Below are 13,485 nucleotides of genomic sequence, written 5' to 3'. Positions count from 1 at the left end.
AGTTGGTTTTCTGCCACCTGGAATCAATAGTGTTTTATCTTATCCTGACAATAAATTTAAAACTGAACAGTACCCTTTCCACCTGATCTTTGTCTGGAAAAAAAATTCTCATCTATATCTTTATATTATTTATTGACTTGGTGTTTTTAAAACTTCTTTTAACTTCTCTGTTCTACAGAAGAAACTAAGGAAATAAATGAAACAAATGCGAAAGAGAAATAAAAATACCTTTACAGTAGGGATGCCAGATCTGCAAAATTTTAAAATAAATGTGTTTTCTTGGTGCTGACTACAAACATGGCCACCAATTAACAGATACAGAGAACGTTGTTTCCCAGTTTAGCTCAGCCAATTCGTTGAGTCTCTGAAGCATACCAAGGCCTTGAAATCAGACTTCTTTTGGAAACATGGTACTATGAATTCCTTTCACTGCACTCTTGAGCATCCAGTAAACCAGACACTTGTAAATTCTGCTTGACAAAAAAAAATCTAGAAAGTTGTGAGTTCCTACTATCTGCAACACACTGTTTTAGGTGAGATTTCTGCTGCAAATGTGCTGTGGTGAGGAAAGATATATTCCTTTGTAAATGAAGTGTGCATGTGTGTTTGTATGTGCATATGCATGCCTGCTGGTACTTTGGAGAGACACATTCAAGTTGCTTTGTTTCTTTCAAGTTAAGTTATCATTATAAAGGTGATGTATAGATGAGTTACAGTTATACAAGTCAGGTCAAGAGTACATTTCATTTTGAACCATGTCATCCCTTCCCTTGCTCACTCCCAGTTTTGCCCTCCTACCCACATCCACGGGTTGTAGTTCATTTCCAACATTGTGTCTAGTGTGTTTCACTGCTGAATTGGTTCACCCTTTGTCCCTCTATTTCTGAGTCTTCAGTGATCCTTCCAAAGACAGATAAACAAACTAGATATATTAAAAAAAGAAAAAAAACCAGCAACAAAGAAGAAAACCTCTTGTTTGTGTTTTCTGGAGTTCATTTCTGGTGCTTCTGCAGGTTACAAAATGTGTGCAGTTGGATTGAGATTTGAACTCAACTCTGTATGTCTTCAAAGGTCATGCTCCTTACCTTGTCCAGTGCTTCAGCCTCATTCTATGTCCTGTGTGTAGTTAGAAAAAAAAACACATGCATACATCAATGCAACCAGTGTAATCCAGGATCCAAGTAAGCGGCACAAAACATAAATATCCTAGAGAGAAAGAGCAGGTGCCTCCAACATGGGAGTCATAGCCACCTCCATGCATAAGGTGGGCATGAATTGAGATCTATGAAATAGAAAGTGAGTTTTGACACCAGATAAAAGTGTGCAGAGCTCTCTTAGGTAATGGAGGTTATTGGGGATATTGAGAGGAGAGTGTCTCCTAGGAATAGTGTCCATTTCACAGTTGATTATTGGTTTAGCCTGGACCAGGCCACTGGCCATTTTTGTGGGCCAGCAAAGCTAACTGCAGGATGATTTATCGGGTGATCTGCTTGAATAGCAAGGGAGATTAGGGCAGGCTAGAGAAATCCACTCAGACCTTTGTTCTTATCTACAAAGCTAATTTGGCTCTTCACAGTGAATTACATTTCCATTTCCCTGAACAGCCTCTTTCAAATTGAAGAAATGAGGGTATTTAAATAATTGCAATTTTCATTGTCTTGAGGTATGCAGTGACTAACACTTACCACATGATTTTTGTCCTTGCTTGGTTCCTAAGGACAATGTAAAGATTCAATTTAGTAAGGTCTTAGCCAGGCCAAATACGTGCCTTTGAATAAATGGCACACAACCATGGAAAATCATGGAGGAAAATAATCTAAGCAGAGATTGTTCTTTCTGATATATCTCATTGGAGTCCATGGCACAGAATCCTCTGTGATTACTGTTGTAGAATGGATCTCTGTGCAAGCTCAAGGTAAAGCCAAGCAGAGGAATGAGCTTTGCATGTGTGCTTCTTTTTCCCTTTGACATCTAGGAGGTTTTAACAGAATATTTTATAAAATCTCCAATGTGTTAATGAACATTGACCTAAATTTTAGGTCCCTGGTAATTGGCACACATGGGATTTATTTTATGAGGTACAGTAAGGCATTGGTAATCCACATAAGGTGGATGTAATCAAACATTAAACTCTTGGTGTAAAATGTACAGCTTAAGGCAAATGTATTCAACTTTTTAGTTCTGGACTGTGCCTAGCCTGGCAGGTGGCAGGATTGCAGCTGCTCCAGTATGGACTGTTTGCACCATCCTTTGGCTAAGTAGTCACTGGCAGTCTTGCACCTTTGTTTATTCTGTTTCCTCAGAGCTCTTCTGCGGCCATAATATTGTCTTTAATGACTGTGACTCAGAACCCTGATGCTGACCTCTATGAGTTATATGACCTGCTTAGCCTTCCTATATCTCATTTACCTTAATTACAAAATGTATTTGATAATAACATCTACCTTGTAGGGGGGTCTCATGTCAATTAACTTGATACATGTAAAGTTTGTGCAACAATGGTTGGTACCTAGTGAAAAGTTGATAAATGTTAACTATTAATTCTATTAATACCTTATATAGGAAACGAATCCTATAGTCTTACATCTTTAATTAATTTGTGAGTTACATGACTATAGGAATTTTGGCTTGCTTTGCTTTGTATTTTATTACTGTTCTTTGCATAATAATTAATTAATAGAATATATTTACATTATATACATACACATACATAAAATTTTATATAACATAAATATTCACATATATTTAAAAATTGTACATAGTCAATTGGCCAGCTAAACCTAGAAATTTGTTATCTAAATAAGACATTTGGAATAATGCTGTTTGAGGGACCTTGGCAGGTTTACTGAAAAGTTACCGAGTGGGACTTGGTGGAACTGTGGCACCACGCCTGAGTGAGGCTAACCTAATATGCTTACACTCCAGGGTTATTTACTCTAGATTAGTGCTTGGTTATTTGGGGAATAAAGGAATGTTGATGTAGTCTGTATTGGTTTAATAATGTGTTCATAGGCAGCATAAACATTTAAAATGTTTAAACAAGTAAATTTTGTTTTTCTTTCTTTTCTTTATTTCCTGAGAAATTGAGAATTTTCTCAGACAAGGCATCAATGTATATTGACATCATAGCATGAATAAAGGGAGACCTGCAATTTATAGGGGTAACATAAGTTTATTATCAACCATAGCCAGTGCAAGAGCTCAGACGAAGCAGAACAATAGGAAATAATGTAGGTTTAATAAAATTTCCTGCTCATATGTCTCAGGAATGGTTTGTAGTGGGACTCAACTTTGTAATTCCAGTTTTCTTTAGAGATAATGGCTGGGTTCTTCTTTATCACTCCAATTACATTTTGCTGAGATGAATTGTGTTATAAGGTCCCAGATAATGGGATTAAGAACACAACACAGGGTTAAGTAAATGTAGCAAGGTACACACAGGGTAGAATCTTAGTATCTAAATGAAAAGGCAAAGGAAATTGATCATCACCAAACTGACTTCACACATGCTTAAGGGAGTTCTATATATAAAAGTTAATAGAAGGTAACTGGCATCAAAAAACATTCAAGAGTGCAAATAAAATAAAGCTGATAGGTATACAAATAGAAGGAGAAAATAACCAAAAATTACCAACACAGAAAACTACCAAACCACAAAGATAAATAAGAGAACTATAAAGGAATAAAGAATATTCAAAATAACTAAGCCAGTGCCAGTGGCTCACACCTAGGTAATCCTAGGTATTCAGGAGCCTGAGATCTGAGACTAGTGGTTCTAAGCCAGCCTGGGCAGGAAAGTCTATGAAATTCTTGTCTCTAATTAACCAGCAAAGAGCCAGAAGTAGAGCTATGGCTCAATTAGTAGAGTACTAGCCTTCAGCAAAAAGAAAAAAGCTTAGGGACAGCCTGCAGGCCCTGAGTTCAAACCCCAGGGCCCTTCCCCCAACCCCCCCCCCCAAACTGACAAAATGACCAGAAATAGTCTTCACATCTCAAAAATAACCTTGAATAAAAACAGTTTAAATTTCCCAATATAAAGATTTTATGTAGTTGATTGGATTTAAAAAGAATTATAATAGGCCCCCAATGACCCAACAATACGCTTTGTACATGAAACTCATAAGTAAAGGGATGAAAACATGTATCTATGTAAATAGAAGCTGAAGGTGAGCAGGAGCAGCTATACTTATCTCAGATAAATATGTTTGTTTTTTTTTTCTAGAGGTCAAACTGTATGAGGAGGCAACATTTTTTTTCTACCACTTGATCTAGTTGATTGAAACGCTGAGCTATATTCTCAGAGAATTCTGCAGTGCTAGCTCCTCATTGAACTTCTTGTTATTATGAATTTTGTTAAATTAACTCTCTGTACTTTGGGGGCTGTGTTTGGTTAGGGGCACATCATGGAATTGGGTGAAAGACAACCATGTGGTATTGTATGAAACTAACAGTTTCGGTGGCTGAAGTGGAAGTGAAATAATTCTAGAGTTGCTCAAGGGTAGGCTAGGCCTATTACTAGGGGTGAAGCCTGGTTCAATTTAGTCTGTGAATAGAACTGTGTAGCAGTGACCTGAATGGGGAAGGTATTACATGAACTGACTTTCCTTTCTAGAGCAGTACAACAGTCTCTACACTCTGTGGCAGTTCTCTAGCTAGTCTTGGGGCCCCAAAAGGCTGCAGGGTTCGTAGCATCAAACACTTCAGGTATTTATGAAATCAGTGAGGGATATAGCAATACTCTTATACCTCTTTCTACAGTGAGAAGATCTTCTTTGGTGCAAGCTAGTGACACAGTCAAGGGAAGGCACTTAGTTGCCTTCTTCACTAGGACTTCCATGTCCATTTTTCTCTCTTTCATTCATACTGTAACTCACTAGCCAAATAGCAGCTTTGTATTTGCAGATTATTCTTTTGTATTTGATCTTTTTGTAAAGGGAAAGTATGTCCCATGTCCTGTACTTATTGCAGTACTACTGATAAAAGTATTAATTCTGAAATTGTCTATATAACAGGCCCTTAGGAGGGAATAGAAGATTCACAGAAGTATACAATTGTCCGAGATGCATCTTGAAGTAGAAATGGAACTTAGCCAGCAATAAGAGACATGATAATGACAGATATTAGAGTGTCTTGGTAGAATCACTTTGTATGATCCCTTATTTGTCCAAACTGTATTAATTTAAGGATATGTCTGAGTCAGTATCATGAAATCACCCCAAAGAGTGCTTGATCTCTTTATTTCTTTTTCCCTCTCTCTATATATCAATATAGATAGATATATAGTATGGATTTATAAGTCTCTTATTTGGATTATCAAAACATTTTATTTTTATATTATTAAAATTAATTTCTACGTTATGGGTCAGTTTGGTTTCATGATGGTAACATGTATACAACTCAGGTTAATGTCAGCCACTTCTTGGTTTTCTCAGTCAGCTCAGTTTCCTGTACGAACCTTATTTTAAGAACATAGTGACTAGTGGGGACCCCTTGTGTACACCACACAGATAATGTGAAATGGAAGTTATTTGTTGATCTGAGATTAAAAGTGTTTTCATTAAAGTTAAAAGTTTTGCATTCTTCCATAGTCTGAATGGGTGTGTTTCCTCAAAATTTATATGTTATGGGAGAGTGCCACCAATAATTCATTTTATATACAACAGAATTAAGAACAGTAAGGGAAGGGGTAGCTTGGGAAGGACGGGTGAGAATGTTGAAGGGGGTGACACTGATCAAGATGCATTGATTCATAAACTGCTATATCATATGGTACCTCCTTTTTGTTATAATGTAATCCATAATCTGATTGATGCCCTCTTGGTTCAATTTTGGTAGGTCAATTGAACCTTGATATCTCCTCATTTCTTCTAGTTTTTTAAATTAGGTTTTCAAAGTTTTCCATTATGATCCTCTGGAATATATTGATATTTTTGTAATATCCCCTTTTAATCACTAATTTTATTAATTTCCTTCTCCTTTTGGTCAGACTACCTAGGAATTTATTGATCTTACTATGTTTTTCAAAGAACAAACCTTTTATTTCATTGATTAGACTTTTATTAGCTTTCTTTTCTTTAATTTTTGCCTTGGTTTTCATTATTTCTTTCCATTTGCTGATTTACCACTCAACTTTATGTTGTTTTTCTAGTAGTTATAGGTGTATCATTAAACTATTAATTATTAATCTATTTATTTGAGATCTGTGTGGTTTTTTCTGTTGTTGTTATATTTGTTGTTGGCTGTTGTTGTTGGTCCCAAGGCTTGAAGTCAGGGCCTGGGTACTGTCCCTGAGCCAGTTTGTGCTCAAGGGTAGTGCTCTACCACTTGAACCAAAAAGCTACTCCTGGCTTTTTCTGAGGAGTTTATTGGATATAAGAGTCTCATGGACTTTTCTGCAAAGGCTGGCTTTGAACTGTGAACCTCAGATCTCAGGCTCCTGAGTAGCTAAGATTATAGGCGTGAGCTACTTGTGCCCAGAAATAGGTGTCTTATTTTTCTTTTATGTTGGCAGTTGGCCATAAATTTTCTTCTTAGCAGTGTCTTTGCTGTGGCTGGAGATACTGGGAGGTTTTGCTTTCTTTCTTTTTTTTTTTTTCTTCAATGATCCAGTGGGTTATTGAAACATGAAGCAATGTGTTTTTCAGTGTCCATGTGTTTGAATTTGCAGTTTATTTTGCTATTGAGCTCTAATTTAATTCTGTTATGATCTGATAGAATAAATTTCAGTTTTCTTTCATTTGGTAAGACATGCTTATGTCACAAGAGTGATTTCATTTTGGGGAAAGTTCCTTCAGCTGTTGAGAAGATTGTATGTAATGTAGCTGCTAGATAAAATACTCTGCAGATGTCTGTTAAGTTCATCTGGTCTATAGAGTCATTTAGTTCTGACATTTTAAAAAAATTATTTTGAATGACCTATTATTGGTTATAGTGGGGCATTGAAGTATTTCACTATTACTATCCTGGGGTTTATCAGTACTTATAAATCCAGAAGTGTTTGTTTTTGTATACTTAGATGTGGCACTAAATGGTTTGAAGTCTCTTTCTAAAAAATTAGATATAAGGTAGTTACTTCTGCCTCTTTTTTTTTTTTTGTCAGTCGTGGAGCCTGAACTCTGGGCCTGGGCGCTGTCCCTCAGCTCTTCAGCTCTAGGCTAGTGCTCTACTACTTGAGCCACAGCACTACTTCCTTTTTGTTCTGCTTATGTGGTGCTGAGGAATCAAACCTAGGACCTCATGCAAGCACTCTATCACTGAGCCACTTTCCCAGCCTCCTGCTTCTGCCTCTTATGAGGTCCATTTCCTTGGAAGACCGTTTTCCATCTTTTTACCCTAAGCCTATATTGTCTTTTCCCCTGTGGTCCACGGATCCAGGGCATGTCTGTCATTATCTGTGCCTAATGTAATGCTGTCGGAATGCTGTCTGTCATTTTCACTTTTTCAGTTCTGTAGGGAGTTGTGTTTAGAACAGCTGTTTAAAAAGTTATATCCATAAAGAAGAAAACACCATGTGATTTAATTTGGCTGCCATCTTGGATCCCTACTGCATTGACAAGGAATCCAGTTATACAAAGCCAAAGGGAATTTGGGGAGAAAAGTCACAGTTCAAATCACCTTATTCCTTGTTCCACAATTGTGCTTTGGCTGGGCATTAGCTGATCAGGGTTAGCATCACCTGGACTTGGTTCTCAGCAGTTGGTAAATGCAAAGTCAGCTCTATGTATTTTTCACCTTCTCTGATCCAGCAAAGAAGCCAAGACAGATTCTTCTCATGTTGATGGCAGAAACAGAAGACAAGTAGAAACCTAGACTTCCTTCGGAAGAGATGCTGTCACATCTCTCTACCTGATTTTGAGTAAAACAAGTTATTTGGGCAACTGGATCATTAAGGAATAGAGAACGTGCAAAATCATGCAGTTCTGCTGGAGTCTCACACCTACAATCCTAATTACTCAGGAGGCTGAGATCTGAGGCTCACGTTTCAAAGCCAGCCTGGGCAGGAAAAGCTGTGAAACTCTTATCTCCAATAAAACACCAAAAAACTGGAACTGGTACTGTGGCTCAAGTGGTAGAGCACTATCCTTGATCTGAAGAGCTGAGGGACAGCACTCAGGCCCAGAGTTCAAGCCTCATAATGGACCAAAAAAAAAAAAAAACAGTGAGTACAGAGGAAGGAAAGAATTTTGAAACTACCAGGGATCATTTGTGAGATTAATTGCTTTTAGCTGGTGCAATAGCACATGCTTCTAATCCACTCTGTGTGGAGTTACCACTTGTTGACTCTCAAATGTTACCTTTTTTGCATTTCTTTGATAAAACTTCTATGCCCAAAATAAATAAAGTAAAATGTCCTGTTTAAGAAAAATGTGGCTCTGGACAGCCCTTTGAGCTAAGTAGAAATGCTTCTGCATTTTCTTGTTTGACTTGTGGCTGGAAAGAGTGAGGATGTGGAAGACCCTTGTTTATGTCAAACAAATCTTTTTGTTATAAAACCATTTAAGTCCCTAACCTCACAAATTAGTATTAGTATAGGAGGTCTTGTATTCATCTGGAATTGATACAGCATTAAAAGATGTGTGTGTGCACAAATACATGTATACACATGATTGCTCCTGAATAATATGAGTAGATGACAAAAGTGCTGTTTGAGTCTTGTGTATATTGAATTTTTTATATTCCATATTTTGAAAATTATATTGACTAAGCAAATATTTACTAAAAGTATCATCATCAGTTTTTTTCTTTGATATTAGAGGAAATCAAGAGTAAGCAGTACTAGAAACAATAACTACCATTTATAATATTTTATGCCTATTTTCTAAGTGGTTGAAAGGCTGCTACATGTTTATGTCTACAGTCTATTGTGCTACTAATGTGAAGGATTCTGGGCATTAAACTTTTGTCTAGTTTATTCATTTATCATTTTTTTCAATAAATGGTTTGAGGACCTTTTATTTTCCCAAACAAGGTTACACATTTGGTGTTAAAAATTCATCAAAGCATTTGTAGACTGAGTCCAGTTAGAATATATATAAATGCGCGTGCATGCGCACGCATGTGCGCACACACGTGCACACACACACACATACATTCTATTCACATAAATCAAGGGTTTGAAGCAACATGTCTGGTTGAGGTAGAGAAGTCCAGGGCTCCATGACTCTTTTCTCAGCACCCAATACACCATGTTGGGAAGATCCAGAGTAACTATTGTGAAAGTCATCCCCATTTCCCTGCCTTTCCAGGAATTACTTGCTTGTGGGAAGATACAGGAAGCAAGAATAAACATAAACAAGTAAATAACAAAGTGTGTTGAGAAATATTCTTTCTACTACGTAGGAGTTTCTATTCCTGTATATACTTCATAGTTAGATATTTTCTGAATGGATCAAATACAAATTAGAATTTTTCTGTTAGTATATAGTTTCTTTGACTTAAAGGACATAGATTATGGATATGCTGATACTTTGGTGATGTTGATATTACGTTTTCTAATGCTTACTTCTTTTTCCCTTACTGTATTATAAACTTCAAGAAACACAAGATGTTTCAGTATTTGTATTTCTGGAAACCTGAACAATGGTTCTACTTCTGGCTGTTTTGGTAGGTAATTGGAGATAAAAGTCTCATGGACGTACCCGCTATGTCTGGTTTTGAACCAAGATCCTCAGATCCAGCCTTCTGCATACCTAGGAATGCAGGTATGAGCCACTGGCACTTGGCTCCATTGTCTTTATTTTTTCTTTATTTTTTGCTGGTCCTGGGGCTTGAACTCTGGGCCTGGGCTCTATCCCCGAGCTTCTTTTGCTCAAGATTAGTCCTCTACCACTTGAGCCACAATCACACTTCTGGATTTTTCTGAGTAGTTCATTGGAGGTAAGAGTCTCAGAGACTTTCTTGCCTGAGTTGGCTTTGAATTGTGATCTTTAGATCTCAGCCTACTGAGGAGCTAGGCTTAGGGTTGAGGCAGGGTGTTCGGCTCTAGTCTTCTCTACTCAGGGAAATTTGTGCCTTGGATTTATCCCTCCTTCCTTCTCTTCTTCTCTTCCATTTCCTTCCTTCCTTCTCTTACTTTTCTATGTACCCAGACTGCCACAAATTTGTGCTCAGACTACCTCAGCCTCCTGAGTGCTGAGATTTTACGCATGTACCATCACACCTGTCTCCTTTGAAATCCTAGAAACAAAATTTCATATCACCTGTGCTTGGGTTTATAAAACCTGTGTCTGAAGAGTTATTTTTATTTTTTGCTGATGTCATGATCTCCTGAGGCTAGACCAAATTAATTCTTCTCACTTCTGTCTCTTCAACTGTTTTAGCTTTGCAAGAAATTACTTTGCATCAGGAGAATTTAACTACTTTCAAGGGAAGTAGGGAACAATTCCTGTTTTCTTGAGTGCTCTGGAGTCCTGCAGAATGGAGGAAACTGCTGTAGAAAGGAAACATGACATTATTATTATTATAATGAGAATGAGTGAGGGTTGGGAGGGACACAAGTGGGATTGCATATCATTACGATGAAAAGATGATTAGGGAAACATCTGTAGCCTCCACAATTCATCGCACAATGATTACACAGAAGCAGGCTGGAAGCCAGCACGGTGTATTGTACAGGATCCTAGAGGAGTGCAGAACAGACTGCAGTACTTCTGTGGGAAAAGCAGCAGCAGCCCGGAAGACAACTTGCTATGCAAGACCAGGAGTGAAAGGAGCCTAAGCAAATGGCCAAACAAAAGCATTGCTCTTCTCTTGAATGGAAGTATTAAAAATGCAAAAATCTGGGAGTACCATATTTTCCTCCATCTTAATTTCAGTTTGAATACATTTGGGACTTTTCTCAAAACACCTGCTCTGTCCTATCTTACACATAGCCCTCCCTAACTGAAAAAAGAAAAAAAAAAGACCAGAGCAAAACATAGAGCACATTGATTGAAAACAATTCCAACAATCAAATCAGAATAAATGAAGGCCTAGCAGAGTGAAGTCATTGCTAACCGTGTAACTGAACAAAAGTGGTAATTTAGAAACAGCAGGAGTGATTGAGTTCCTGAGTAGAATAAAGAGAAGGTAGAATTCATAAGGAGCATACACCTAAGTTATTTCCATGAAAATGTTTTCTTCTTTTCAAAAATTTTATGCTGCTATTGGGGTTTGAACTCAGGGCCCAGGCATTATCCCTTAGCATTTTTTGTTTTTGCTCAAGTCTAGTGCTCTACTAATTGAGCCACAACTCCACTTCCTGCTTTTTCATGGTTAATTAGAAATAAGTGTCTCACATGCTTTCCTGCCTGGACTGGCTTTGTGATCCTCAGATCTCAGACTCCTGTGTAGCTAGGATAACAAATGTGAGCCACTGATGCTCAGAGAAAATGCTTTCTGGATAGTATGATTTTGGGGGGGAGGAACCAAAGATCAACTATACATTTGTAAAGATTGTAAGGGTGTCAGGTAGAGGACCAGGTTGCTTTGTCCTCAAGTGCTATGTGCCTTCATTTTACATTGATCATAGGAGATCTGATCTGGCAATTTTTGAAAATCACTAGGGAGCGTTGACTTATTCCACAAATCTACCTTGCACATTGCTTCTTTGTCCAGGTGCCTGCACTGGCACACTATCCATACTTCCTTATCTCTTCAGCCTTTTCATACTCTGTGCGCACGTGTGTGTACGTGTGCTTGTTCGCCAGTCCTAGAGCTTGAACCTAGAGCCTGGGAGTATCCTTGAACTTTTTGTGCTTTACCACTTGAGCCACAGCTCTACTTCCAGCTTTTTGATGATTATATGTGTGTGTGTGTGTGTGTATGTGTGTGTGTGTGTGTGTGTATATATATATATATATATATATATATATATATATATAATACTTTTTTTCTTGCCAGTTTTGGGGTTTGAATTCAGGACCTTGAGCTTGCTTGCCTTGCTTTCTCAGCTGGTCCTCTAGCATTTGAGTTATGATTCCAAACTGAGTTAAAAAATTTTTTTAAATCTCTTTTTGTCAGTAGTGGGGGTTGAACTCTGGGCCTGGGCACTGTCCCTCAGCTTCTCAGCTCAAGGTCAACGTTCTACCACTTGAGCCACAGCACTACTTCCGGTTTTCTGAGTGGTTTATTGGATATTAGAGTCTCACAGACTTTCCTGCCTTGGCTGGCTTTGAATTGCAACCCTCAGAGCTCAGCTTTCTGAGTAACTAGGATTTTAGGCTTGAGCCACCCTGTCCTGCCCAAACTAACTTTTAGCTCATTTATTTGTAAATGGAGTATTGTGGACTTTTTTTTTTTTTTTTTTTGCCTAGGCTAGCATCAAATGTCGTGATCCTCTGGATCTCAGCCTCCTGAGTATATCGGATTGCAGGTATGAGACACAGGCTCCCAGCCTACAGTATTTATTTAAATAGCATTCGTTACAAATAAATTATTTGACAAAGACAATAGTCCATGTTCCATAAAATATAAAGTTGCATGAATGAATTGATTTTCTTATAGAATATAAGTAAACACAACAGATATGTGTAAAATATATAAGGTCATTTAGTTTTATCTGCTCAGATTGGATAAAAAATTATAAATGCGGATGTAGCAGTTACCTGGTAGAGTGCATTTAATTTAGCTTCTTATTAAATCTGAACAAGATTCTAGACATGTAGGGACCTATGGCCTCTTGCTGTTCATGAAAACACAATTCTGTTGCAGTAGCCTTTTCTGCTTTCAAAGACTTTTGCTTTGGCTGGCACACATTAATATTTAATAAATGATTAACAGTAATTGACAGGATTAGTAATTATTTTTGCAGTGGAGAGGCAGTCTTATGAGAACAAGTTTCATTTGAAATTATATTTAAATTACCAATGGATGGCAAAAAGAATGCTTTATTATCTTTAAGTAGTTGTACAATTAAACCTGTTAGTGAATGGTAAAATTTGAACAAGGCTTCTCACTGATCAATTAGTATGTCTTAAGTCCTATATGCATGAGTTTAAGCACATAAACACATTCACACATATGTATATCCATATATGTATATGTATGTATACATGTATGTGTATATTTATCTATACATATTACTCAGAATGTATTAACATTTTCCTAAGTATAAAAAATGGGATTATCAGCCGGCGCTGGTGGCTCATGCCTGTAATCCTAGCTACTCAGGAGGCTGAGATCTGAGGATCGTGGTTCAAAGCCAGCCTGGGCAGGAGAGACCGTGAGACTCCTATCTCCAATAAACCACCAGAAAACCGGAAGTGGTGCTGTAGCTCAAGTGGTAGAGCGCTAGCCTTGAGCTGAAGAGCTGAGGGACAGGGCCCAGGCCCAGAGTTCAACTCCCACGACTGACAAAAAAAAATGGGATTATCATTCTTACTACTAATATAATTTAATTCATACTAATATCTAAATTATGTGTGTCTAGCTTAGCAGACAAGACTACGCATCTTGTATTTTCTTTAAGAAAATCTGTTCTCCCTTGCAACTTTAAATCTTACAGAA

The sequence above is a fragment of the Dipodomys ordii genome, unplaced genomic scaffold (assembly GCF_000151885.1).
Source record: "Dipodomys ordii isolate 6190 unplaced genomic scaffold, Dord_2.0 Scaffold30, whole genome shotgun sequence".
Taxonomy (NCBI): Eukaryota; Metazoa; Chordata; class Mammalia; order Rodentia; family Heteromyidae; genus Dipodomys; species Dipodomys ordii.
Note: the sequence above shows the minus strand (reverse complement) of the source record.